The following is a 27,503-nucleotide window of genomic DNA, read 5'->3' as shown; positions in this document are numbered from 1 at the left end:
TTTAATAGAAACCAGACGCAACACCAGCAGCACCATTCGTCTTCCTGACCCTAGCTTGGGCTGGGAAAGCTCAGCATCCAGCCGACTGCGTCTGGGCGCTTCTTTCTGCTCTGTGAAAGAAGAGCGGCGTTTCGCTGTTTGACAGATACGTGCATTAGTCTTAGCTCTGGTACGCTGGGCAGTTTTAAAGTGCCTTTCAGGTAACAGAGAGAGAAGGGCTGCGTATTTCAGTTTTTCTTCCAAAGTGTTGCCCGGGGGGGGGGTTACTCATTAGAAGTCGACAAAGCCCAGTGGGCAATGTCAGAATTTTGTGCATGTCTAGAGGTAGGAAGGGAACACAAGACTCAGGGTTTAATCCCTAAGCCCAGTGCTGGAAGCCCTCTGGGCCAGACTGCATCGGGCACCTTGCTCGTGCCTCCTCCGGTTGCCTGACCCTGCACTTATGTGGCCTCCACTCACACCCCCTCCACTGGAAGGTGAAAAAAAATAAAATAAATAAAAAGCAACAGCCACCATACAGAATGTAGATGGAGACTTCACGAATATCAAAGATGTTATAAACGTACAGACCATTTCCAGACTGAATGCAGACTCTCGGTAATAAATCACAATGCTTTAGAGCAGTTTGTGGCTGATTAGCATAATTATAAACAAGCACTTAAAAAAAAGAAAGCCAAGCTCCAGAAGCAGGATGAATGTTGCTTCCTGATTTCTTGTCTTTTGTTGCTGCTGCTGCTCCCTTTTAAGATGCTTTAGCTCCATTTGCACAAACCAAAAATATCTATTCTTCAATTTAATCAAAAAGCGGAGGAATGCTAATCCTCACATTTAAGTCCATTGTTTAACAATCAAAGGGCGTCACCTGGCTTCTGAGTGATCCATGATATCCAATACTAGCCATACTATGCGATGTCCCCATAAAAATGATTAATTAATCTAATCAGCGCTGCCATGCGCCTTGCAAATGCATTACTGCCATAGCAACAACGGGTGATCAGGAGGGAATCCAGTGTCCATTGTGCTGCCCGGTTGCCTAATGCAGGCAGCGGCAAGAGCCAGGCAAAATTTCAAGAGCATTTTATAGAGCGGTGCTCAGTGCACAGACGGTGCGGGAAAATTTTGCGTCAGGAGAAGAGAGAGTTACAAAGATGCAACTCAAGCTGCTGAGTGAAGACAGACAAGTGATACCTCCTCTCTGCCCCCTGCTTCCATCAGAGAAGCAAATAAATTCCTCCCTGAAGAGCTATGAACTGAAGCAAAGTCAGAGAATTCTTGCAGAGTTGCATCTATAAATGTTTCTGGCACGTGTGTGAAGGCATTTTTTTTTCCAGACTTCTTACCTGCACTGGCAGTGGGGATGCTGTGGCAGTAGCAAGGGAGAAGGCTGTCCACACACACACCACACACACACACACACACACGCACACGCACACAAAATATTCCAGCTCCTAAAGCAATGTTCAAAAGCACTTTCTGGATTAATACTGAAGGGCAGTGCTGCTGAAAATCGATGGTAATACTTCAGGGAGCATGTCCTTCTGTCCTCCATGAATGCTAGTGTCCTGGGAGCTGGAAAGCAATTCTCTTGTTTCCTGTTATTAATATGCCTGACTTCAAAGACAAGCAAAAAGCCCTAGAAAACAGTCACTTGAGATCTCTGTAGCTTTGCTCATCATATACAGAATTGCTGTAACCCTGGCATCCAGTCCCTATCATTTGTCATGGAGAGGGTGGTGACCTCGTGGTTAAAGCAAAGGGCAGGGTACCAGCCCATCTATATACCCATCTATATACCCTGCAAATCTGGATGAATCTCTCAGACTCCCACTGTCTCAGGCATCCACTTACCCTGTAAGTTTATTAGACCAGTACTTAACTTGTTGTGAAGAGCCCTGGTTTGGGGGCGTTATAGGATAAATAATTGGAAGGTGGCAGTGCTCGTTTCTACAGAGGATTTCTTGAGACTCTCTAACAGTGCACGGAGTGGAGGCAGGCACATTATTCTCTCCTGCAGCAAAGCTTTTCTTACATATTCTCCCCAGAGAAATTTAAAATTCCTACTACCCAGAGAAGGCTTTGACTGTTTGCAGGCTGAGCTCCGGGCCAGCTTGGTAATACGAGTATTTCCATTTCAGCTTCTACATGACACGCCAGGATTGCACAATAATACTAAACAGGCTGGGCTGATACAGGCACTCTAGGCCTCGGCCTAGGGTGGCAAAAATCTAGGTGCAGCAGGCTGGCTGAAGATTTGCTGCCTTCTAGCTGTGCTGAATCTCACGATCCAGCCCCTCCCTTCCCAGGCAGTGTGCAGGGACCAGAAGGGGGAGGGGGTGAGCCTGGAGCAGACATAGTACAGCAATGAAGGAGTTTCTCTGCTTCCCAATCTAGCTCCTCTTCTCCTGTCCTTCAGGAACAAAAGGGGAGGGGATGAGCCTGGAGCAGACAGAGGTTAGGAGAAGCTGAGTGTGGATCATTGGGGGCCCATGCAATAATTTTCACGGAAAGCGGGCGCCGACTTTTTAGCGCCCGCTTTCTTAACGCACACATGGCGCCCGCAAGGGGGTGCTATGCAATATGTAAATCAGGGGTTCGCGCTAGGAAGGAGACGCTAGGGTCGCCTGTGCGACCTTAGCGCCTCCTTGCTAATGCGACCCCTGCCGCAGCTGCAGGTTATGAAGACCGACGCCGGTAAACTCGGCATCGGTTTTCATAACCTGCCTGTCTGCCAGCTATTATCGCATGCGGAGTGAATGAGTAATAGCCTCCATTCACATGCATTTGCATTTGATGAGCGCTATTACATTCACTCCGCGTCCGACGCAGGTTAAATAGGCGCTAATCCCCCTGTCGGCTGAGCACACTGTATTGCATCGGCCCCATTGTGAGGTGAGGGGATCAGCTGGGGGGGGGGGGTCATGTGTATGCATGTGAGAGAAAAGGGAATGGGGTAAGGCGGCAGTGTGTGTGTGTGTGAGAGAGAGAAGGGATTAGCACTCGGTAGCTCTTTGTGAGTGTGTGTGTGTGAGAGAGAGAGAAGGGATTAGCACTCGGTAGCTCTTTGTGAGTGTGTGTGTGTGAGAGAGAGAGAAGGGATTAGCACTCGGTAGCTCTTTGTGAGTGTACGTGTGTGAGAGAGAGAAGGGATTAGCACTCGGTAGCTCTCTGTGAGTGTGCGTGTGTGAGAGAGAGAAGGGATTAGCACTCGGTAGCTCTTTGTGAGTGTGCGTGTGTGTGAGAGAGAAGGGATTAGCACTCGGTAGCTCTCTGTGAGTGTGCGTGTGTGAGAGAGAGAAGGGATTAGCACTCGGTAGCTCTTTGTGAATGTGCGTGTGCGCCAGATTGGGTGGAAGGTTAAGAGAGGAAATGCAAGGGGGAATAGGATCAGTGCAGAAGAGAGACACCTGCCACCTCCTCCCCTCCCCTCCATTGCAATTTAGGCCCTCTCTTCTTTGATCTTAGATTCTAGTCCCTAAATCCTGCAAACTCCCTTCCTTCCTACCTCTCCCTTTTCCCCCAGATCCTGGAAGCCCTGCCCCTCGCTTCCTAATCCCTCCACTCCTTCATCAATCCCAGAACCTCCCTCATCCCCAGAGTCCTGATCCCGTTCTTGCTTGATCTTCCCCATCACCCCCATCCCCAGTCCTCACTCCCTCTCTTCCTCCATCCCCAGTACTCTTTTCTTATCCTCTCCCCATTCCTGGTTCTCCTCCCTTCCTCTCCCCCTGGTCCTCTTCCCCTCTTCCCAACCATGAGATCTCCTCTGTGTACGGATATTTGAGATCCAGCTTCTTCATCCAATAAAAAGAAAATAAATTATACAGAAACAAGCAGCAACAGACCTCTTTATTTTTACATAAAAGATGGAAATTTTGTCTATGTTTCAGAAGTTTCACATTTTTGCCACAGAATCTACTCCTGAGCTGCCACAAGAAACTGCAGAGATGTAAATTACACCTTCTGCTCCCTGCTCTTTGACCTTATAGTGGGAGTGGGAGTGGGGGTGGGGATGCAACAGCACCAGTAGTGTTTAGGTGTGGTACAATCCTAAATCCATCACTGGCTGGGCTACTGGTTCACACTTTATACTGTCAAGCAAAAAAATTGGGGTTGGATTGAAGGCCTGGGTCCCTGATTGATATGCTGGTCAGGTAGGAACTGATGCACAGGGAATCCTCAAGGGTAACGAGGGGAAAAAAAAGCATCCACAGCAGGCAAATGAACCGGTTTCTGGAGGGGAGAATTGTAGCCACTCCTGGTTTGTAAAGTCCATTCCAACGGGTGGTGGTGCTTGTAGTCCTGCTCTTTCACATGTAACAGGGGCTGCCTGTACCACAATGAGCCAGGTAGGGGAGGGGCAGTGGGAGATCAAAAAGCCTAAGAGTGGCCCACCATCTTCCCACCGGTCACGGGGCTACCTGGCAGATCTAGGCACAAACAACACTTCTCAATGAGCTTTTCACCGGCACTGAAAGCAGCTCTGCAGAGCGAAACCCTGTCCTTTAAGTGCATGTGGTAGCTGCAGCGGCCGAGTGGTCTGAGGGTGATACGCACAGGGGAAGACAGGGGAGTTAGAGGAGCAAAAGAAAACAGAGACATTGTAAAGGACACATGCGTCTTGCTCCACAGGTTTGGCCTCCCAAAATTTTCCTCCAGCAAGCAACTGGACTTGCTGACCAGCTGACGACTCCCAGGTCAGCTGGACTGTGCCAGTGTGGGTAGGAAAGGCAGCGCAATGTGGGATGGCACCGACAGTTTGGGAACTGGAGTTAGACTGAAAAAGAATTAAAAAAAAAAAAAAAAAGAAAAGGAGAAGGAGAAGGAGAAGGAGAAGGAGGACCAGGGCCTAGCAGGAGACTTAAAAATACACAGCAAAAGAAGGCTGTCGGAAAACTATTGCACTGATTTGAAGCCACACAATACTCCGGGGTTTCCCCAAATGCAACAGCAATCTGGCTTTATCGTCTACTGAATTCCGCATAATGTTCAAAAAGCCATAGAGGACGCCAAAACAAAAGCTTCATCCTTCATACACCGCTTTCAAGGTATTTTCTTTGTAAACACTGTTAAGGGGTCTTGTTCTCCATTAGAGCAGGACTGAAAGAAAGCAGCTCTAATAAGTCATACCATCTGCTTTTTGTTCACAGTGCATCGGTGGCTCGGAATACAGGGCTGGAGCGAGGCCATCTACCAGCAGGACGTTCTCTCTCATGAGCAGGCCCGGTCTCTAACCTACCCAATGGAAACGGGATTGGTTGGTCGGCGGTAAAACCTACCAAAAATGATTACTGTTCCCCGGTTGGAAAAGTATAACAATCTAAGGTCACAAAATGATAAGAGATGCATTCAAATGCAGGAAGCATTCATCTTTGAAACCATTCGATATTTTATTGGGAAATAAAAGCACTGCCATAATTTGTGTTATCCGCCCTGCCCGCTGCCAACCAACCTCTAAACATATCATTTGAAAGGTATATTGGCATGCCTGGGTGAACCTCAAGAAGAATTGCTGATGGTTCTTTATAGATATTCCAGCATTCACAACAATTATGCAAACAGTCTGAAATAAGCTGAAGAGTGGATTCTATATATATTTAAAGTCAACCAGGTTTCCTTACCTTGTCAAAAAAAAAAACAACCCCAAACAAACCTGTAAATGTTTATTTTTGGCCTGATAGTTCCTGCCTTTTCTTTCATCTTCCTCCAACTCAGTTTGAACCAGCAGTGGGATCCTGGTTCCAGGATCCTTCATTCACATCTACCCCCGGAGTTTTTTCACCCTAATTTAATAGACAAGCCCCCACACACTTCCCACACATTCTGGACCTTGGAGCAACAGCTTTCAGGCTGGAAATCATGCACCAGGGTACACCATGGCTCTTTTCAGAACCCTGTATAATGGACTCTAAATCTGGCTACCATATGTCACCCTTGTAGATTATCAGACTTCCCCCCCCCCCCCACCATCTCCCTCAGTGGCTTTTAATGCTTCTAATCCATATTGTGGACTCTAAATCCAGCCTTCCACTGTCGCACTTTTGGATGACCACAGCTCCCTAACCCTAAGGGCTATGAATGCTACCTCTGTAGCATCCCCAAATGACCCAGGGTACAGAAGACCTGAACAAAAACCAAATTAGGGCTGCTCTGCATGGCAGTAAGCAGCACTGCCATTGGGCCAGCCTACCAGTTCATTTTAAATAAGTCTAATTATTGATCTCTTGACAACTGGTTTCATCTCTACCGCCACTACCACCACCAACGACAATGGCAACATGCCCACTGCCATGAAAAAGCTATACAAGATAACTTTTGTCAAGGCAATGTCTAATGGTAGAAAAGAGAGCAAGAGTGAACAATGGCTGAAAGAGCTACAGGCAGCCACTTCAGGGAAGAGGGGGAGGGTCTCAAGGGCAAATGCAGGAGTAAATATTCAGTAGGGTGCCTCACTGGCATTATACGCCCCTTAACTTTTCAGTCTGCACAAGCCAAGCCAGATTTCGAAGTCAAAGGTAGCTGCACACGCTGCGAGCATGAGCCTGTTAAGCCACTCAGAAAGGGTGGGATGTATACGCATTAACCTTCCTACATACAGTTTGAAACATCACCTGTACGTTCATAGTTTCCAACACTCCCCCTCCCTCCCCAGGAGCATCTCTTTTCCAAGTGTAGAGGTTGTGACAGTGTTTGCACACGTTCAGCTGAATAAAGTTTTTTTTACGAAAAAAGTTAAAACCGGGTTCGACATGCTTTAAAGTCTTTGGAAATGTAGCCCATCATGTCATATCCAGAGCAGCCCCATTCCCCCATACCCTGTACAGCTTTATCTTAAGATAAAACCGATGGGTCCCCATTATAAAAAAATAATTTGAAATTAGAACTCACGAGTCAAGAAACAAAAGAAATGTGAATGTCATAGCTGCAACTACAGATTGGTATGCTGGGAATGAGACAATACAAATGCCAAGAGATCACTGCATCAGTTATGACTTATGCCTCTTAATTCCAGTGTGAGTGCAATTTTGTAACACTCATTCACTCCCAGCTGTTGATTTAAAATCTACCTCCCTGCTATTAGGAACCCCCCCCCCCCCCAAACTCCTTCAAAAGACAAAATATAGAAAGGGCCCATGAGGCCCCTGCCAGCTTTCACTATTGTGACAGAAGCTAACTGAATATTTAGCATCTGCTCAGCCTGGTGGTTGAGGGCCATGGCTGGTTATTTTTTTTCAGTGGGTGCCGGGAGCCCAAGGCGTAGAGTGAAGTGGGCCCCACTGCATTATGGGATGACTTTCTACTCAAGTTCCATGGAAAACTGCCCGACATGTCAATGAGGCCAGACAAATTCTGACATTTAAGGCTCTCGGTGGCAGATGATAAACAAACCTGCTATTAGAAATTGACACAAGCACCTTTTTTATTAACAAAAAAAAAGGCCGATTGAGGCATTCTGCACCCCAACTTTCCCCTATCTTTCAAAGGGAAGGTTTACTTTATACTTCCAATGTAACCAACGAAAGCAGATAATTTTACCAGCAGATGAAAGTCCAGTCGTCTGTGCAGTGAGAATGCAAGCAATAACAACAAAATAATCTAAGAAAGAAATTTGCTTGCAAAGAACAGAGCTGCTCCTATTTTCAGGGGTTGTTTTTTTTTTTCCCCAATCTCTGTTTATGCAAAAACCCTTCTGAAAAGAAACAGAGTTCTGACATTTTGAGATCTATCAAATGCTGGCTCTGCAGAGATTACAGGATGCTGCAAGGGGTAACGGTTTTCTACAAAAGGTAAATTGTGAGCCGCGGATCAGAAAAGATCCCGCTGCTGTGTGCCTCGGCAAAACTTCAGTGGTGGTGCCCAAGAGCCAGTTGAGTTTCAGGCTCATATTGAACATCCTTCCTCTATGTTTTACTTTTTAGATCTGCTGTAAGAACATTTACCTTCATCTCAAACCCTGGGGCCGCATCATGCAGTTATCAGTGAATCTTTCTGAGCACCTGTCGATGATGAGCCTGTAGCCGGAGGAACCGTTCCTGCGTGCAGGCAAAGCAGCTCCTGGAAGCTCTTTCTATAGCCCCTTTGCAAGTTGTTAGGTTAAAAGTAGAAGGAAACAATAATGCTAACTTTGGAAACTTCACACACACACACACACACATATATGCCACAGAATTACCATCTTTCTCATGCCTCCTTCCACTGTCTTTCCCCCCCTACCTCCTTTGAGAGTGAGTAGATTGACAGCGCAGGAAAATTTGATTCTTGGGTAAGCCGAGTCATGTAAATTAACTTAATGAAATGGAGTTGGTGTACATCCCTTTGATGCTGATTAGGCTCAAGTATCCACTCAGCTAATGACTGAAACAGTGCCATGATAGCTGCCGTACAAGGTCTACAGTGTCTGCACTATTAACAGCCATGCACCATCACCTGTCTGGTTTATGTTATGTCTCTGCAGTCGTAATCTTTAAAACAGGCAAGTCCCCAGGCAGCAAACGACAGCAATTAACAGCTGAACACATGACTGGCATTACACTGAAATCTGCGTTATTTCACAGATGGACCTAGACTTTGGCACAGGCAGGAGATAAGCCCGCAGTGTCCTCTGCTTCACAAAGAAGACAGTCAGTGTCTGCACAAGCTCTGTAACTTTACCCATGTGACTGCCCTTATAATCTCACAACAGCTGCCTGCCACTGGTACCCAGGCACCATCATCGCACTGTGTCCTAATGCAGACAAAGGTCTAATCCTGTGTCACTCAGAAAACAAGGCGAGGATGAAGATCTAGATAAGGTTATCCATGTTTATTTCAGCTTTGGTAATGCATTTCAATTATGTAAAGCAAGTTGTTAAACAGGCCTAAGAAATCAAGTTTAATATTTTGAGTAAAAGGATAAAAGCATAATACTGCTACCTAGCCATAGGCAGCTGTCCATGTTGCACAGGTATTATTTTTATGCCATTTTTTTTCAAATAACAATAGTTTACCCATAGTTGAAGAGGTGAATGTTTTAGTGAATATATTATTATATATCATAATATTTATATACCCCAAAGTTATTTGCTATGGGCTACCTGTGGCATCTTATAAGTTCTTAAGCCCAAACCTCAAGAAACACAGGCACTAGAGGCTGGACAAGCTGATGGAGCACAGAAAGATCTTTTAGGGTTTGATGAAAGCACTATCAAAAAAATACTAAATTTAGGGATAGATTCCATTGAGTAGCAGAAAATACCTGAGTAATTTTACATTGCTATCTTTAGCTGGACATTTGGCAAAACTAGCCAGATAGTTTCTGGGCTGAATATCCTGCTGAAGGGCCAAATAAATTTTGTCCATCAAGATTTAGACCTGCTATTTTTCCACTCAATTTTAACTGGGTCAGTTCTATCCTCTGACCTAACCCCACTCTGGACCTGTCTTTTTCTTAACTGGCTAAATTTGTGAGCCAGTTAATCCAATACATCTTTTGAAAATTGACCCCATAGTGACTAAGCATTATCACAAGTTCTCACAGAATAAGAGCCAGGATAAATTTACTGTGACTCATCGGGTACGAATTAAGACCAAAGCAGAACCGAACTGGTGATGAGATTTGCGGTGCATGGTACAAGTACTGCTTTACCATCTGAGCCAGATCAGCTATTCCAAATGGAAATGTTGTCAGACATGGATCGTAGTTAACCTTGGTTTTACAAAACCCAGATGTAGTTTTTTTTCATGGGTGTATGGCATTTTAGTGTTACCAAGTTTTGCATGTCATACTGTGTTTACTGGCATTCTCTTATCGCCTATTATTTCTTCCTCAAAACATTCACCAGAAATCAGAAATAACGGCAGTCGTCCAAACCACAAATGAATGATGATGTCACAACAAAGTACAAGGCATCAGAGTGAAACGTGGGACAGATGGTGGGCTCCATACATGCACCCTGTGTGAAAGGGGGAGAAGCCCTCTCATTTCCACTTGAGAACGGGGAACCGGAGTGAATTGCTTTTAGCAAGCCTCTTCCAAGAACCTCCTGCTTACTAAATGTATTTCCACCTGAGGCTATTCTAACATGAAACTCACCACTTGCCTATGCTACCATGGATTTCATTCAACTAAAAATACTGCGAGGTAGGCTTGCACTCCCTGTGATACATAGACAGCACTTTGCACAGAGGTTCATGGAATTAGAAACTGAAATTCAGGCCAGACTGGACCAACTGGACTACAAATTAGAAAACTGCTCTTGCGATGTAATCTGCCTGCTTCAGGCTGAGGCCGAGCCCCTCTTTATCTCCACTCACAAGAGAAAGGTGAAGTAAAGCTCAAAATATCTTTATGATTTTTCAGGGCATTATCACAAAAGAAGAGATTGTAATGCCTTTAAAAGTCGCATGATGATGCCACACCATGATGAATATGTATTTTCCGACATATTTTATACATATAGAAATTACCTTAATGCATCTCTCCCATTCATGACACCGGATATGAATCAGCTGAGCCCAGGTGGTTGTACTTCTGGCTGGAAGCCCATTGGATCCTATCAAGTGGTGGCTTACTGAGTTGAGCCCCTTGTATTTATTTTAATTAGGAGCAGTGGAATTTACTGTTTACTTGCAAGCTAACAAAGAGTTTACTCTTGAGCACTGGGATTACTGCTTGGCTGATTTTAAATAGATGAGGCAGACCAGATATTGGCCATAAGTCTTGTGAAGAAAAAGACCATTGTCCCAGCAAACCACAATCATGGGAACTCAAGCTCGCACCATGATGTGCTGTCAGCTGGACGAGTGGGCTCCGACCAATGGGAGCACGTTCTAAGTTTGACGAGGATGGCTCGGGAACACAAAAGCAGAGAATCGCCAATGTGTTGAGAAGTCACTGTGAGGAAATAATGAAGAAAATAAATACCGACAAAACAAGAAATGGGCGACTGATTCACGGAGACTCAAAAAAAGGCCTGACATATAATGAGCTGGCAAAATCCCAGCCTCAGCTCCCCTTAAAAAGCTGAGTGTGCTACTGTTTCCTTTAGGTACTACATTGTCAACAGCAAGATGTTCACAGCAGCAAAAGACAAGATGCACAACACACGTAGACATTGAACGGCTTTTTGTATGGGCGCTAGCATGGCAAGGACATGATGCTTTTTTTTATGCATGGTAAAGCCTGCGGATTTGCTCACAGTGTTGTAATCATGCAAGCTACTAGGAGAAACATGTGGGAATGTGCATGAGCATGTGTGAAATAAAAAGGGTTCCTGGAGTTATTTTCTACCACCACCACCACTCTCCTACACCTCAGGATGTCAAATCTATATCCACAGAAGGAAGTGCATTTGGATAATCCAAATGGAGAAATTCATCTGAATGAGCCAATTTTCAGTTTCGTTCAGGTCACCCAAACCAAACTTTCGCTCATAAATGAACATTTTGGGGTTATTCGTTTTGGTAAACAATGCAAAAAAATTTGAACTACCTCCCTCACAGAAAATAAAATTTGGTTGGAAAGCAGGCTGAAAACGAAAGACGTGAATTGAAACAAAAAAAAAACAAAAAACATTGTATGTCCATACTTTTCCTGTCAATTAAACGACAGGTACACATGTGTGTGTGCATGGCTAGGGGGGAGCATTGCAAACAATCGGCAAATATTCTGTAACACAGCATGTGCACTGAGGTGCCAGCAGAGAACTTTCCAGGCCAACAGCTGCATTTTCTACCGGAAGCAAGCAAAAAGAATGAAGCTGGCATGGACAGGCAATGGCATGGGGCCATGTGAAACTTTTTGTAGAAACCCAAGGCATTTGAAGAAAAAAAAAATAGTCAATACTGATTTGCACCCAAATGCAAAATGTTAACTGCTGGTTCCAACCGTTTTCCAGCTAGATAACAAAAGAATGAGAAAGTAGCAAAAGACAGGGAGCCAGCTGACCTGGAGAGGATAATGCTTGAAAGCATGGGACAAGCACAGGAGACCCTTGCTGGTAAGAGGAATGAGGATAAAGTTGAAGAATAAATAAGTCTGTGCTATTTCAGTAGGAAGGGAGACCTGGCGGGCGAGATGGACCATGAGGTACATTACCTGCTGCCATGCCTTGTTCTCGGTTTCTGTATATACTGGTGGCGGCTACTGGCAGCTCACCAAAACGTCAGAGGGACATGTGCCTGAGTCTCCAGATGTGACGACGATATATTGGGATCCTACCAGTTCACCAACGTCTCTTTGCTGCTTTTTCTCCTCTTTTCTGAACAGTCTCTTTTATTCCTGTGCCCTTTTTTTTTTTTATTCTTCCCTTGGCAGCCTCTCACATTCAATTTGCACATACACCAACTCCCCCTGCTTTATTTTCAGCTCCTATCTCTGTGTACTTGAAGGATGGCTTATTTATTTAGTGAGCGTACACCCAGGCAAGAGGAAATCTTTTGAAACTGTCACTGGCTTCCTCTTCCAAATCTGAACCAAATCCAAGGCTACTGACATCATTTATTTACAAAAAAAAAATTAAAAAAAATATATATATATATATCCTACTACATTGTTTGGTCCCCCTCCCATTTTTTGCTACTGCAAGGCTCCACTTCACAGATATGTTCAGGTTAATAAAAATAATCTTGCAGTTTAAAAGTTTTCTATGCTATCTGGGTATCAGGGTTTGAAAGGGGTAGCAGTGCACTCTGGTCTGCCTGGTTTTTCGCAGCAGGATACCAGCAGGCTTGCCCTGCAGCAGCAATGGATGTTGGCCACCAGGGGGCCTTTTCCTGCCTGCATCTGGGTACAATACCGGAAAAATCACAGACACAGCTTTTAAATCCTGGTATTCAGACAGGGCAGGCTGGTTTTCTTTAAGTTTCTGTCCCAATGCACTTTACATTTATATGGACAGGAAAGCAAACGTTTTAAGAGGCTTCAACACAAAATACCTAAGGGTTTGCAAAGAGAGAGGAGGCTGAAGAACAGCCAGCAGCAGTGCAGTACAGAAAAGAAACAGATGCTGCAAGAAGTGAACAACTCTGTTAACTAATTGGCCATACTATACCCATAAAGTTACTGAGAACTAGTCAACTAAAATGCGCAGTATAATTCACTGCATTATTGTCCTTTTACATGTTCATTTATAAGTGCTTGTAGAGGGACACAATTCATCCCCACTCCCTTCCCCACAAAACTTCCTCCAAAATCATCTTTTATTAACCCTAAAATTGGTTGCCATACCTAAAAAAACAAAACAAAAAGCTGCAAAGCCTTGCCGCCTGCCTGGAACTGCTTACTAACTCTGAGTGCCATGCTCCAATCTATCCAAGCCACTGAGGGGCTGGAGCTTTCTGCACATAATCTCATCGGGATCTGATAGGGTTGTGAAACTAATGCAACTCTGCCAGCTTTTTGCAGCTCTGGCACACAGTTGTAAACAGAGCACTCCAACAGCAAATCTGCAGCCATATCAGAGAGGCTCTCTAAGAAGAATCGGCCACACTATAGGTAACTATCGTTTACAAAATGTAGGGATTGGATGAGGGGGTATGTGTGTTGGGGGAGGTGGTGTATGTAGTAGGAGGCCAGTAGATTTATGATGTAGTGCAAGGGTGGCCAACTCCGGTCCTCAACTGCCACAAATAGGCCAGGTTTTAGGGACATCCACAATGAATATGCATGAGTCAGATTTGCATACAATGGAGGCAGTGTATGGAAATCTATCTCATGCATGTTCACTGTGGATTTCCCGAAAAGCTGGCCCATTTGTGGCTCTTGAGGACCGGGGTTGGCCACCCCTGATGTAGTGAATTACGGGTAAGGTATAAAACGGGGAGAGAATGGAAAGGGGTAAAAACAAAGGGAGAATTCCTGAGAAGGCGGCAGCCTGGGGAAAAGTGCCCCTGCTATGTCAAATCACTGTGTATATCATTGTTTTATTGGCACATTTTAGTTAAATGGAAAGTCTGAAGCACTAGACAGCAGGAAAGCAAGGCAACAGCTTGCTTGTAACTGGTCACACAGTGCTATTCTAAAGTCAACCTGGCGCGGCGAAGGGGGCTGCCTTTTTACCATCTGGAAATAAAAAATCATTTTGGCTGCTACATCTTGTGGGGGTTGCCATGCAAAACCTAACAAGGCCGCACCTATGTTTCCAGCCACTCCACCTATCACCACAGGACGGAGAAAAAAATGGAATGATAGAGATGTTCAAGCAGCCTGAATGGGGATGGGGTCCGGAAGAGCCATAACCCTGGTCACTCCCACTTTCCCCAAGGTGGGACCCCCAAGACTCGAGGTACCAAGGGAGAGGACGCCTCACTAGCCCTGTACAGGCCCGTTAAGCCTGCACACTGCCCAGTTGCGAGGGGGGAGGGACTCCTGGCTGCACAGCTGCATGTACTAATCCTCAGAATAGTAGCACATACTATTTGCCAAGAAGTCCTCATCAGTTTTAAACTCAGAAAGCACTGAAACACAATCCACCTTCACATCCAAATCCACATTAAAACACAGTCCAAGTACACTAATCAGCCTCCAGAACATGAAGCCAACCTCAGCAGTGCTGTTTGAAAGTTCAGTGTCTGGAAACACTCAAGGCAGTACCACAAAACGCTTTTGCCCAGAATCTAGGAACCTAAAACAAAACAAAACACCCCTTCTTAACTTCCCCTCCCTAAAAAAAAAAAAAAAACAATTCTAAAAGTTGACTTGCACATTGCCTTAAAAACTTTATACTCTTAGAGGCACTTGTGCCCTTATGCTTGATAGAATTAAAGATATTAGAAAAGCTACATTTTGTGCTGCTGCCCTAGAATAACAAAGCAATGGGTTAATTACTGGGTGCTGATACTAACAGTCCACCCACACAACTTTTGTCTATCAATACTGAGCACGCATTATTGTCATTAGAGGTTCAGATGCTAATTAGTGGTTCTATTTCACTTGGCAATGTCTTACACATGACTGGATAACTAGGGTAGGAAACCCTAAATTCTGCAGGCTTTGAGAGAGCTTTCCATTACCCAAAAGAGAGGCCTCATCTGCAGAGCCGGACCACGCTCCAGTTCGCGGTTTTTACTGCTTGTCTTTGCCTTGCTCGCTCGCCTTAAAATTGCCCCCATCTTCTTTCAGTGCACGATGCACTTGTGGTCAGACCGGACAAGTTGCACTGAAATGGAAGCAAAACTGCTCCAGTAAAAATGTTGAAGCCATGCTGCATATCGGGGGGGGGGGCGCGGACAAGTCCCACTTTGGTGCCGATTGACTAAGGCTTATTGTTTGTTCTCCCATTCTCTGTGTTTATGGGGTGGGAAGCTTTGTGAGTCAGGCCCCCTCCTAGCTCAAGAAAGCACGCGGAAGAGCAAAAGAAAAGCACCAAAGTGCAGCTTAACAAATATTTCAGCACTACCACGAGGAAGGTGATTTTGCACATTCACCACTCTGGCCTTCTTGTGGCTGCAAAACTGAAATGCTGACGCTGGAAATGACTGGAAAGGGGGACATTATTGTCTGCAGGCTTATACTGGTATTAACTATTAAATGTGACTTACATTGTTTTAACATTTTTTTTTCTATCTCATTAGGATTACCTGGCAAGTTTGTTATTGTATTTATTTACTTATTTAATTTATTCAATGGTTTTAGTTATCTCGATTTTGTTTTTAATTGCCCTTTCTAATTACAGCTCCGGGTGATTTACAAAACAGAAATATCACCGTAACAAAAATGCGGGTTTTCATATTGGTTATACTTATTCTGTCAATGGCACTGTGTGTGTGAGCCGCCTCGATTGGGCTGAGGACGGCACATAAACACCACTACATGAAATTAAATGTTAAGCCATAGCTAATTGTCTAATAACGAAAATCTGTTTGGCACTGCGTTGGGTGCTCGCCTAGGCTGAGGGCTTTGAATGCTGCTCTTCATGGAGGGGTTTCTATGTAGCATTTTAATTGAAAGAGCAACACTTCATTTTAAAGAATAAATACAGCCACAGTACTGTGTTATATGAAATGCAGCAGGGATCCTGCGTCGTTCCTTCCCTGAGGCAAATAAAGTGCAGCAGTTGAACATTTCAGACTTCAAATATTTCTGTTTCTTGGCAGGTTTTGTTTTTAAGTTATCGATAGGGGGGGGGGGGGGGGCTAGTTTACCTCCTTTCTGAAATACACGGCTTTAAAAATATATATATATTTTTCTCTCTCTTCGCTTGTAATCATCATTCTGTTTCTCTCAGAAGTTAGTTTTAATGCTATATGCTCCTGGGAATTAGTCAACACAAAAAAGTTTAGTCTCTGTGCTTATGACTGGCAGCACTGTTATTACTGATAATGGGCTTTCAACATCAGCCTGATGGCATTTCTTTCTCTGCATTATACTAAATTTAAGAATCCCGTTTAGTGAAAAAAAAAAAATCTATATTAAAACAGGGCCTTGGAGGCATTGAACGTGGCCCTTGTTAACTCTAGTGGGTTTGTTTGTTTTTTTATCCTAGCATGAACTGACGCGCTTGCTGTTGATATGAACCTGACACGCCAGACCTGGCTCTTTGTACACCTGCTGGAAGTCCCGGCTTGCAATAAGAATCATCATACAAGAAACCCAATTAACAATTTCAGTCTGGAGGTTTGCAGATCTCGTCCTGCCTCCGGGGCTCTGCTAAGCGGCAGTACATGCAGCTGCTGATCGCAAACAGTTGTGGAGACAAAACAAGGCGGAGACATGAGCTGCTGCTGCTGCTGCTGCTGCACTTTGGTGAAATGTGTTTCAAATTGTTCTCTTTTAAAGACCGTGGAAGCGACAACAGATCTCAACGAGCTCCCGCTGTAAGTGGAACATGGACAGAAAGGGAGAGTCCTGCTCTGCTGTGGTAGGAGAGGGGGCTTCTCAGGGCCATCCCTCAACAGACTGCAATAAAATTCCCAAGCGCTACCATGCAAATAGGAGCTCTGCAGGAGCCAACTAAGATCTCCAGGAAGACATAACCTCGACTAAAGAAGAGCTGTTTTGCTTTTAGTCAATCTTTCTCGCTTATTTCTCTCTCTCTACACCATTTTTCTTTTCATTCAATGGGCTTCCTTTGTACCAAAGTGATATTGCCATCTTTTCTATTTCTTTTCTCTTATAGTTCCCGAATCTTCACTAAAATCAGGAAGCCCACATTTCAGTCTGTGTGATTGATTGTGTCAAGGCCTGCCATTGCAGGGGGTCTCAGGCTTCTGCATGGTTCCCATGTCCCATTAAAGAGACACACTGGGCGCACTGAAGCCTGTGCTCCGGCCGAAGGTTAGTAAGCCAGGCAGTGTGGCCTGTTGTAGCACAACGCTCCCATGAGCGTCTGACCACACACTAGTCAAGTGAGGCACTCAGGCTGAGGCACTTGGGCGCTTCTGGACTCACTTTACTAGCATAGTACTGATCCATGCCACGCTCTGCAGGAACAGAGCTGTGGTCCACTGGAGGTGAAAATCAATGCACACGATATTACCCCTCTGCCCCCCACAGAATTTTGTCTAACTTTCAGCCAGCAGTATCACACTGATCCTGCTGTTCAGCCCTAGGTGATATGACAGGGACAGTGCCATGGGCGGAACCACTGAGCAAGCCGTAGGTGGCCATTGACATGAAAAGAGCTAGGGGCAGCAACCTACGTAGGGCTTAACATGAAAAGAAGCAACACTAGGCCCTTGCCATTTTCGTTCTGCATATGGAACATTCTTTATGAAATCTCACTGTGAGATTTTAAAAACGTGTGCCTATGTGTCTGAGAATAGCTACCAGTCACCCATAAAGAGTGGAGCCCATCTGTCAAAAAATCTACTACTTCTATACCCCTTCCCTCCCTATGGCTTCAGACCATTGCCTTTCACCTGCCTATCCCCATCTCCTGAACCCATACAGCATGAAGGCTGGGGGAAGCCTTTCTTTGCCTGACACCTATCTGCCTCTCCTTTGACGCTTAATGCTGGCAGCTCTATGATCCTTTTTTAAAACTCATGGGCTTGGTTCTGCTAATCTTGCTACACATTCCAAGATCAGCCAGCCTGCGAGTTTTAAAATATGACTGCAGCTCCACAGTAGTGTTAAAGTGCTAAAGCCAGAAGAGGCGGTGAAGTGGCAGAAGTGACAGGGTAAAGCTCCTGCCATTCTAACCATAGAGAGGGGAGGTAAGGGAAGGGAGAGAGAGTCTGCAGAGGAGGAAATGTGAGAATATGTTTTTTTGAGAGGAAAGGTAAAAGTCGCTGTACTGTGGCAGGAGGGGGGAAAGGTCCACACCAACATGAGAGAAGCTGGGATTGTGAAAGAGAGACTGTGGCCGTTGAAAGAGGGGACTGGCTGGGGAAGGGGGGGGGGGGGGGGAAAGACAGCAAGAGGGGTGAGTGTAAATGTTATATGGGCAGAGACAGGCTGAGAGAGGAGAGACAGGTTGCATCATGAGGGGAATGGGGCCAGAAGGGGAGAAGCTCTGCCATGGGGAACAAGGGGGCTGGGTGAGAGAGACTGTGCAACTGGATGTGAGGCAAAGAAAGATGTGACAGCCACTGCACCACAGGGCTCCCCAAACATCACTCTTCCCACCCTGTGGCAATGTTTAAACTAGAACAGAGAAGCACTATATATCAAACTAATGGCCATTTTAAACTTTATGGTTTCAAAACTGTGGCAATCTAACAAAGATCATTTGAGAATCCGGCCTATAATACATTTGGAGATTTACTGGAAAGTGACTGACGCCCTGTAGAACACTTCTGATGATAGTTGGAGACTTTGCAACACAACGTAAAGACAGTCAAACTCTTAAGCATGAGGTCTGCAGGCGTGCAGGAGGAGGATGGAGAAGGGAAAGCTCTGAGATAGAAACACGTCTAGAAAGAACAAGAGATTCTTCTTCAGCGTAATGTTCATGTGTATTCACGAAGCTTATGGTTACAGCTAGACAGGTTTACACTGTCATTTGTCCACGTCCAGTTTACCACTGGCTACCAGGAAGTCCGCTCACAGCAACAAGCTCCCAAGAATAAAGTTCTCCAAAGATGCCAAGTTAGTTAAGTAAAACTGTTTCTTAAAAATTAATTAAAGGAAGATACTGGGCAATAATGTGGTTAACACACCAGAAAGAAACTTGCCTTTGTGAATTAAGGAAATAAGAAATAACAAGTTGGAGAAGCATACGATTCCAGCATAACCCTGAAACAGACACTTCCATAATCTTCTGTTATCAATCCTTCGGTAAGCGTGCAGTACAGGCAGGGTGTGATGCGTGCCGTGCGGGCCGAGTCCCTTCCTGAGTGGGAGGAGCTAGCAACATGACATCAGTGCGGTGTAAGCAACCTTGAGGCACAGTGACACTTATAAAGGGCCAGGATATACATTATATGATATATATACCAAATATAAACTGGGAAATAAGCATTTTGGATACATTTCTTTTTTAACATGAATGGTCTCATTTTGGTTTCACATTTTATAATTAGTTTACCTTATCAAAACTGGTGCAAATCCACTGAAGCAGAGCACAGCAGATAAATGACTATGGATGGACCATTCGACATACCTACTGACACTAACAGGACCTTTTATAATGAATAAAAAAAATGCTTAACAACTGAATCAGAGCACCTCTTTACTACTCCACGCCTTGCGGCCTATATCAGTGGTCTTCAAACTTCAGAGCAGGCTTCTACCTCTCTCTCCCCTCCCCCAGGGAGGCAGGGAATGGATTATAAGCGAGAAATAACTTTAATTTCCAATGCATTGTGCTGAAAATTTGCCCTTTTTTGGTTGGGGGTGCATGGGAGGGGGGGTTGCAGTGAAGAAGAGGTTAAATATATAACAGAAAAGAAAAATAAGGAGGAAGGGCAGTCCATAAAAGTTTCAGAATCACTAATCTACATCTCAACTCACCTTGTCCCTGTGATTTATTCTGTTTTTACGCTGGGGAACACAATGGCAGACACTATGTCTACTGGCCTTTGTGTACTCTGGAGTCTGGACCTTGAAGGTGTTTAATCCAGAAATCCCTTTTCAAAGAAAGGCAATGCTTTTTTTTTTAAACCAGTTTGCTTCAACAAACAGTCACTGAGCAAGCATCAAGAAATTAACTTTACAGTGGTGATTACCAGTCAGATAAGGATAAAGGTGTTCCGGAGTCTACCCCTCTGTTTATCCAGAAAGGAGATGGCTCCAGTTCTATCAGTTTAGCAGTCTGCCCTCTATAAACCAGGTATCGGCATCCATATTGAGCTAATTGTTTTCTTAACAAAAGCTTGGCAGTTTTATGTTTATAAAATAAAGTGACCAACACTGCATAATGTGCTATAGCTGATAATAAGCTCAAAGCTAAGGAGAGAAAAGATAAAGCAAAAAAAAAAAAAAGAAGACGTCGTGTGCAATCAATTATTTTCAGCCTCATCTTATGTGGGTGTCCTTTGAATATTAACTACAGCAGCAACCCATAAAAGTTACAGGAAATAATGTACTCTATCTTGTTCTGAAGGCTCTCTATTTTAGATACATCCTTTATGCATGTTCTCAATTTTCTGGAATAAATTAGGCTTAGATTAGAATACTGTTATCAGTTTGCTGTTTTAAGGTAAAAAAAAAAAAAAAATGACTGTGAGCTCTCTGAAAGATGACAGCATCTGACACGTCAACAAGATGAGAACCGTGGCTGAGCAGTATTTCCCAACCAAGAATTATAGGAAAATAACACAACACACATAAAACATGGTAACACAAATAAGGGCTCCTTGACCCACCTAGAATCAGATGTACATAGACACAGAACGGAAAAAAAATCATTTAGTACTGTGGTATTCACTCTCAAGTTTTCAGGTTACCCCAAATGAATATGCAGAAGACAGATTTGCATGAACACTACCTCCATTGCTTGCAAATCTATTTCATGTCTCTTCATTAGGAATATCCTGAAAACCTAATCTGTTTGTGGCTCTCAAGGGGTGGGAGTAAATACAACCGCTTTGGCACATCTGCCCCCCCCCCAGTCTGCCAAAGTGCCCCCATCCGCTGTGGAACTCAGATTTTTATTTATTTATTTAACAGTTTTTTATACCGACCTTCATAGTAAATAACCATATCGGATCGGTTTACATTTAACAAGGGTATAACTGAAGGAACAATTTAGGTAAAACTATACATAACAAAAGATAAGAATAAGTCAAAGTTACAATCAACAAGGAACAGAGAACTTGGAAGCTTAAAACAAAAGCTGGAAAGAAGGTAAAGGCTGTAATAAATATAAAGTGATACGATAGTGAATACTGGTTAAAAGCTTAAAGGTGCTTTAACCTGAAAAGATCTCCAGTTGTCAGTTTAACCTGAAAAGATCTCCAGTTGTCTTCCTCTCCTGCCTATGTATTTGCCTCAAGCATGTGTCAATGTGCTGTTTACTACCACCTCTACTGGTAGGTAATTCCAAGCATCCAATACCCTCTGTATAAAGAAGTATTTCCACATATTTCCTCTGAGCCTCCTTTTAAACTTCATATTTATTTATTTATTTATTTGTTTATTTATTTAAGGTTTATATTTCGCTTTTCGCACTTTATCATGGCCTCTTGTGCTTCTTGTCCTACAGCAAAAATGTTGTCTTGTGCACCTTTTGGTTTATATTTTCCATGCTGTTTATGTATTTACTAACGATGGACTCTTCAGATCAAGACGGATGTGAATATTTGTCACACTTACTAATCTATCCTGTGGTCTCCTAGTATGAACATAATGCCCACTGAAAGGAATGGGAAAGGGAAAAATCATCAAAAGCGACCCTGACTTGACTACATTTCTCTCTACGCCCATGAATGCTCTCCATTTTGGTATTTAGTAGGCAGAGCTCAAGCCTCCGCATTGTCATTTATCAAGCTTTAATTACCATTTTTTCACCTTCAGGGTCTTTTGATTCTTGACTCAAGAAGAAGCTGTGCAACAGCCATAGAAAACCTTCAAGTAGGGTGCCTTGAATCAAACCTCCAAAATGCAAGGACCAGGCCCCAAAACAGCAAATGGACTGCGTGCACATTTTGTGGGGGTGTTCCTGAATGACAGAAAGTGCGGGTTACAAATTCTTAACACATAGAAATAAAAATAAATAAGAGAGCACAGGGATTTTTGGATCCCGGTGTTTTGTTGAAAGAGGACAGAATTCTCGCTGAATTACCTGTGGTCTTGGAAAAGCCTCATGCCAGGTACCAGGCTCTTTTCAAAGGCATTAATAAACTCAGGACTTTAAACGGATCGACTGAGGGATTGATCCACCCAGATATGTTTAGTGACCATCTACAAACATTGATATAAAAACCTAGCTTAATGGACCATCACAAATCATTCATGGGTGTGCAGTAAAACAAATATTTCCACACATCCTAGGTGGCGTAATGCAATTGCCATTTAAACTCTCTGTGACTCTTCCCAGCACTGCATAGGTGTGGTTAGCAGTAAACCTCTCTTGTGAAGATACACACATGCAAGAACAATTGAACAAGTGGGTCTTGGTCCGAATATCTTTTGGATGGCACAAACCTCATTATTACACTATCACCTCCTTATTGAGGACGTCTGAGACCTGATACCAAAACACAGAATGGTGTGGCCAATGACTAACCATTTGTTATTACACTTACATAGACTTCCTCGTGCCCGCTATTCTCTGTTTCTCTAGCGTGCTCTTATAATAACAATTTAACTTTAAAATGTATTTTAAGCCTTTTTAAGAAATGCGAAGTGCGTAGCATACAAAAAGTAGAATGATGTACGTTTAATAAAAAAAAGCAGAGGTGAGCACTGAACAGCTCTCTGTAGGCAGTAGAATAAAAAAGGGTCTCTAAACGTTTTAAGTTATTGCATCTTCATGCTTCCTCGTAGTAAGCAAAGAATGCACCCATGAAACCATTGTACCATAAGCATGAAATGTTCTCATTTTAAGGGCAATTGAGTACTCCAAATCTTTACAGTGGATCAGTACAAAATCACTTAGAACAGGTGCTTCTGCAAGGAATTTACAAAAATTGGGAAAATGCACAGTGGATTAAATCTTAAGCTCACTTTTTCACAATGTCTTGAAGTGGCCCAGTATTCTTAGTTCATCTAGGAGTGTTGAGCTATTTCTGGATTTATATTTTCCAAATGAAAAAGAGAAAGCAAAAATGAACTGTGCTACGCTTGGGAGCCAGAGTCCCAAGTTTTATAATGAAGTGTTGCAGTGGGATTCAGTGGTAGTGATTACCAAAACAGAACAGTTCTGCATCACCAGGTGAACTTTATGGTAGAATTCAATCTAAACTTGTATCTAATGCCCTAGAAATATCCTGACATTGTCAAAAGACTCTGGGTGTGCATTACAAATAGAAGTGAATATTAAAGCCAAGTGAGTACAGCTCCCAGACTGTGGCATTAGACCTGGCTACAGCAGTCTGAGCGGCTGTGCTTCTACCTTTGCACTAAGGCCGGCCATCTTCAGGTGTGAATACTCTGAAACTGACCCTCCAATGTCTCCCTCTCTTTATTTGATGATGGGGGAGATCAATCAAAGTATACGTTTGATGCAAAACAGGATCATCCAGTAAAATGAGACAGTGATACAGTATTTTGTTAGCTGACAAGACTGTAAAGAATTATAATCTTGTCAAAAATCCAGAGGTGCTATTACTATGAAAACTTCATTCACAATTACACATGGTATTGTACCTATTTTTATAATCCCTCTCCCTCACCTTTGCCAGTCTCAGTTAGTGGTCGGGCAACCATCTTTGGAGTGCAAAATTGTGGTCTCCAAAGTCTACAAGTTGTAGCTGTTGAGGGAGGGAGTCTGTGAGTGCTGCCTCCCCCACAAGCAGAGTTCTGGTCATGGCAGGACATTGCGCTATGGCTGAGCCACTGGGTCAGCCTAGGAATGCTGTTATAAATGGTAAATTTCAAGCTTCATTCAAGAGATTTCTCTCACACACTTTTACTGTTTCCTATGGGTCCATTAAACTTGAATTTTCACTTTTGGCTACATATGATAACTTTTATAAATATTCCTGTTTATTTGTGATAGAATAAGCTATGTAAGATGTTTTGGTAATGATAAAATGTAGCATGCATGTGCCATTGTTTCTGATTTATTTCTTTTTAATTTCTGGAAAAAAAACAAAGGTATTATGACCACTTTTTGCAGCTTTTTATTCCTGGCATTCATGGATCTGCAATTACCAACAGAGCACTACTGCTCATATTATAAATCTCTTTACCAGTCAGTTTACTAAAACAGACAGATTATTGTAATTCACTTTTCATTGGTTTACTACAAAATACCCTTTGTGCCCTTCGAATCACCCAAAACGCAGCAACACACTTATTAACTGGCTCCAATATCTGTGATCACATCGGTCCTTTTTTTTTTTTTTTACATTACAACGGCTTCCAGTACAATGGCAAATTCAATATAAACTAACCTCCACTGTCCACAACCAAAATTCAACAACGCCTCCCCTTGGACAAAAGCCACTCTCAGTTTCTACACTCCTAGTCAAACCCTACATTCCTCAAATCAACAGCTACTCAAAATCCCCTCCCCTCATTTTTCTCACCTTGATTTCACCAGAGAATGAGCCTTCACTCTTATGGATCCAACCCTTTGGAACTCCTTACCTTCCCAACTTGGTAACACCAGTGACGCAAAGGAATTCCATAAAGCCCCAAAACCCTTCTTCTTTAACCAAGCCTATAAAGATCTATTCATTAGCTGATCCAATCAGCTAATTAACACGCACACTTCTTTCCAAGTTGGCCCCTCAGCCAGCTTGACATGTTTGTCCTTGAATTTTCATGAACGCTTTTCTGTTATTCACCCTGAACTTTGGAGGGTGCGGGATACAAGTGATTTTAAATAAATAAAAGTAAATAAAAGATAAGGGATACGTACAGAAAAAAAAACCCCAAAGAGGGTCATTTTTCAAATCGTGTTAGTGCCCTAACGCCTGCAATAACGCCATAATGCATGCAATAAATAAATAATGCATCATGAGAAGTGCATGCAAACGTGAAAAATGTAGTCAAGTGGGAGGAGTTTGGGTGGAGTAAATGCAAATGAGGGGTGCTTAATATTGCATGCTATAGCGTAACACAGGCTATTGCAGGATTTAAAACACCAGAAATAACTACACCTCTGGCGTTATGCTGTGAATAGTATGGCCAAAACAGGATTTGTGATAAATATCGCAAATTCTGTTGTGTGTGAGAGAGAAAGAAAAACTCTGGGGAGGCACATATTAGTCAACTTTTTATATCACTGTAAGAAGAGCCATTCTGAACTCTGGTAGAGGTTTTGATGGTGGCCTAGGTTTTGGGGGGGCAGTTTTACGAGGTGCGAACAGCACAGTAGACATCAGCGAAGATTTTATGTAATTTGGAGTGAGGAAAGGCACATGCTTGATGAACTCTCTACCTAGCTGCTATCAGGAGGTTCTTTCTTTCTCTCTCTCTCTCTCTCTCTCTCACTCTCACCAGCAGCCCAAAATGTACTGTTTGCAATATGAAAATATCACAGGTGCAATTTTATCACAAATGATAAATCTAGGCAAAAATTAGCAACAGAGTTAGAAGAACCGCTCATCATTTACAGTCTATTTGTCAAATGGAGCTCCATCTCTCTTGTCACATATATGGCATCTGTATGTTTCTAGCCACATGAAATGTAAGATGCCATGCTGATTAGACCAGTTTTATGTTAAAGATAAGTAGCACCAACTGACAACAGACAGAGCACACCGAAATCCAGGGGAGCACTAACTGGCAGCGGGGTCATAAATTGTTGGCTTTCTCTGGCCAGTCACCTTGCTGACTGCATGATGTTTCCTGGGATATGTTGACATGGCATTGTGGGTGCCCAATTCGCTTCTCTGTTTGACCTGCTAAACATTTAAGCAAGAGGAAGGGATTTTGTTTTGTTTTGGGTTTTTTTTTTTTTCTTACAGCAAAGCAACTGCATATTAAAAGCGGCTCTGAAACATGGGATTTCAGCTAGGAAGGTCTGCCACAGTAGGGATGTGCTCAACCTCTCAGGAGCCAGTGAAAGAAGAGTATGCGTGTGTACATTATCCTGAGCAGGGATAGGGCCGCATGCTGGTAGCACTGCTGCTGTAATGCCCTTTAATTTAAAGCCGAAGCGCAAGCTGGCGGCTTCAAAGCATCAGTTTTGCTTGTGCTTTTTTTTTTTTTTACTAGTGGTGGGGGAGGGAATTTTTATTGTTTCCTAGCATGGAGAATTAGCCTGCAAACCAGGGAAACCAGGGTTCAAATCCTGCTGATAGTCTCTGTGACTTTAGCCCAGTCAGTTCACCCTCTATTGCCTCTGGTACGAATGTAGATTGTGAGCCCTCTGAGGTTAGGGAGATTCCTAACCGTACAAAAGGTGGCATATTAAAAAAAAAAAAAGGTCTTGTGCTTTGCTTTCATTTTCCCTTGGTTCATTTTCTTTCTCTCTCTTTAGACCTTCTGTAATTAAAGATTTTCACCCGTTATTACAGTCGTGCCATCCAGTTTTTACAAAAATATCAATGAAGTTTCGTTTGCAGTTGTTTGCGCTGCTCATGTTTTTACACGGACTGCATCCGATTTTCATGAAGACAGCAGCCCGAGTTTGTTTTTTTTTTGGAGGGGGGGGGGGGGGGTGTCACAATGATGTGATGTGGCTATGCAGCTGGATTTTGCAAAAACTTTAAGCACTAATGTCTTCTTGGAAATGAAACCAGAATCAAAATTGGGGAGGGGAGGGCGAGGGGGCACAGAACGATTTTGCTTCTTCTACATACTGAGTCATCCAAGCTTGTGTTTGCTATTGCTGCCATGTTAACCTAATGATAGCCTTGTTTTATATATATATATATATATATATATACAGTTGTCTTAATGGTGCCAACTTTCCATCCCAATACCTGGGTGGTAAGCCAGTGCAGACTTCCTAAACATTTTTGTTTTCTTTCAGGGAATGCACCGCTTGTGAAGGGAACTTTGAGCAACGGAGTCTCCTGCCATCCACGGAAAGGAGCAGCGCCTGCTGCTCTTCTAATGTGTCTCAATCCTCTTCTGGAAGGATCGCCCCCACCCCCCAGGGGTGAGAAGCTCATTCAGTCTCCACGCCTGTTCAGTCCAAGGCCTCCCCCAGCTGCAGTTGTCAACCAGAGTGCCAGCTGTCTTTTCTTTTTAATCTGCTGTGAACATCTTTTCACTGAAGCTCCCACCAAATCATTTCACCTAGGCCCATCAAATAACTGTCATCTAGAGCAATGTGCAGAAAGGCACCTCTGTATCCATTAGTAGCCAGCCAAGGGCAAGTGCCATCTCTTTTTTTTTTTTAATTTTATAGCAGACCAATGCCAACAGAACAACTTTGCATATCTAAAAAGGGAAGGTGAGAACTCGTGCATCAGGATATGAGGCAGTTCCCTGCATTCAGCGGCCGGAAATGCCTTCGTGAAACGCCCATTCCACCTCACCTGCAGCCTCTGCTCCAGCCTTCAACACTGTTTTACTAGTGGTA

General features: G+C 43.5%; 1 protein-coding gene and 1 long non-coding RNA gene across 5 annotated transcripts in view; one reads left to right on the top strand and one right to left on the bottom strand.

The window, feature by feature from the left end:
- Positions 1-27,503, bottom strand: part of SEMA6A (semaphorin 6A) — a 214,032-nt gene that overhangs the window by 152,253 nt on the left and 34,276 nt on the right. The gene's annotated exons all lie outside the window — the stretch shown is intronic.
- On the top strand, positions 14,952-18,034 carry LOC115073007. Its single transcript, XR_003851916.1, has 2 exons — positions 14,952-15,491; positions 16,461-18,034. It is a non-coding gene; the product is annotated as an uncharacterized LOC115073007 (long non-coding RNA).

This window comes from Rhinatrema bivittatum, chromosome 1 (genome assembly GCF_901001135.1).
Source record: "Rhinatrema bivittatum chromosome 1, aRhiBiv1.1, whole genome shotgun sequence".
In the NCBI taxonomy this organism is placed as follows: Eukaryota; Metazoa; Chordata; class Amphibia; order Gymnophiona; family Rhinatrematidae; genus Rhinatrema; species Rhinatrema bivittatum.
This window is presented reverse-complemented; position numbering and strand designations above follow the sequence as displayed.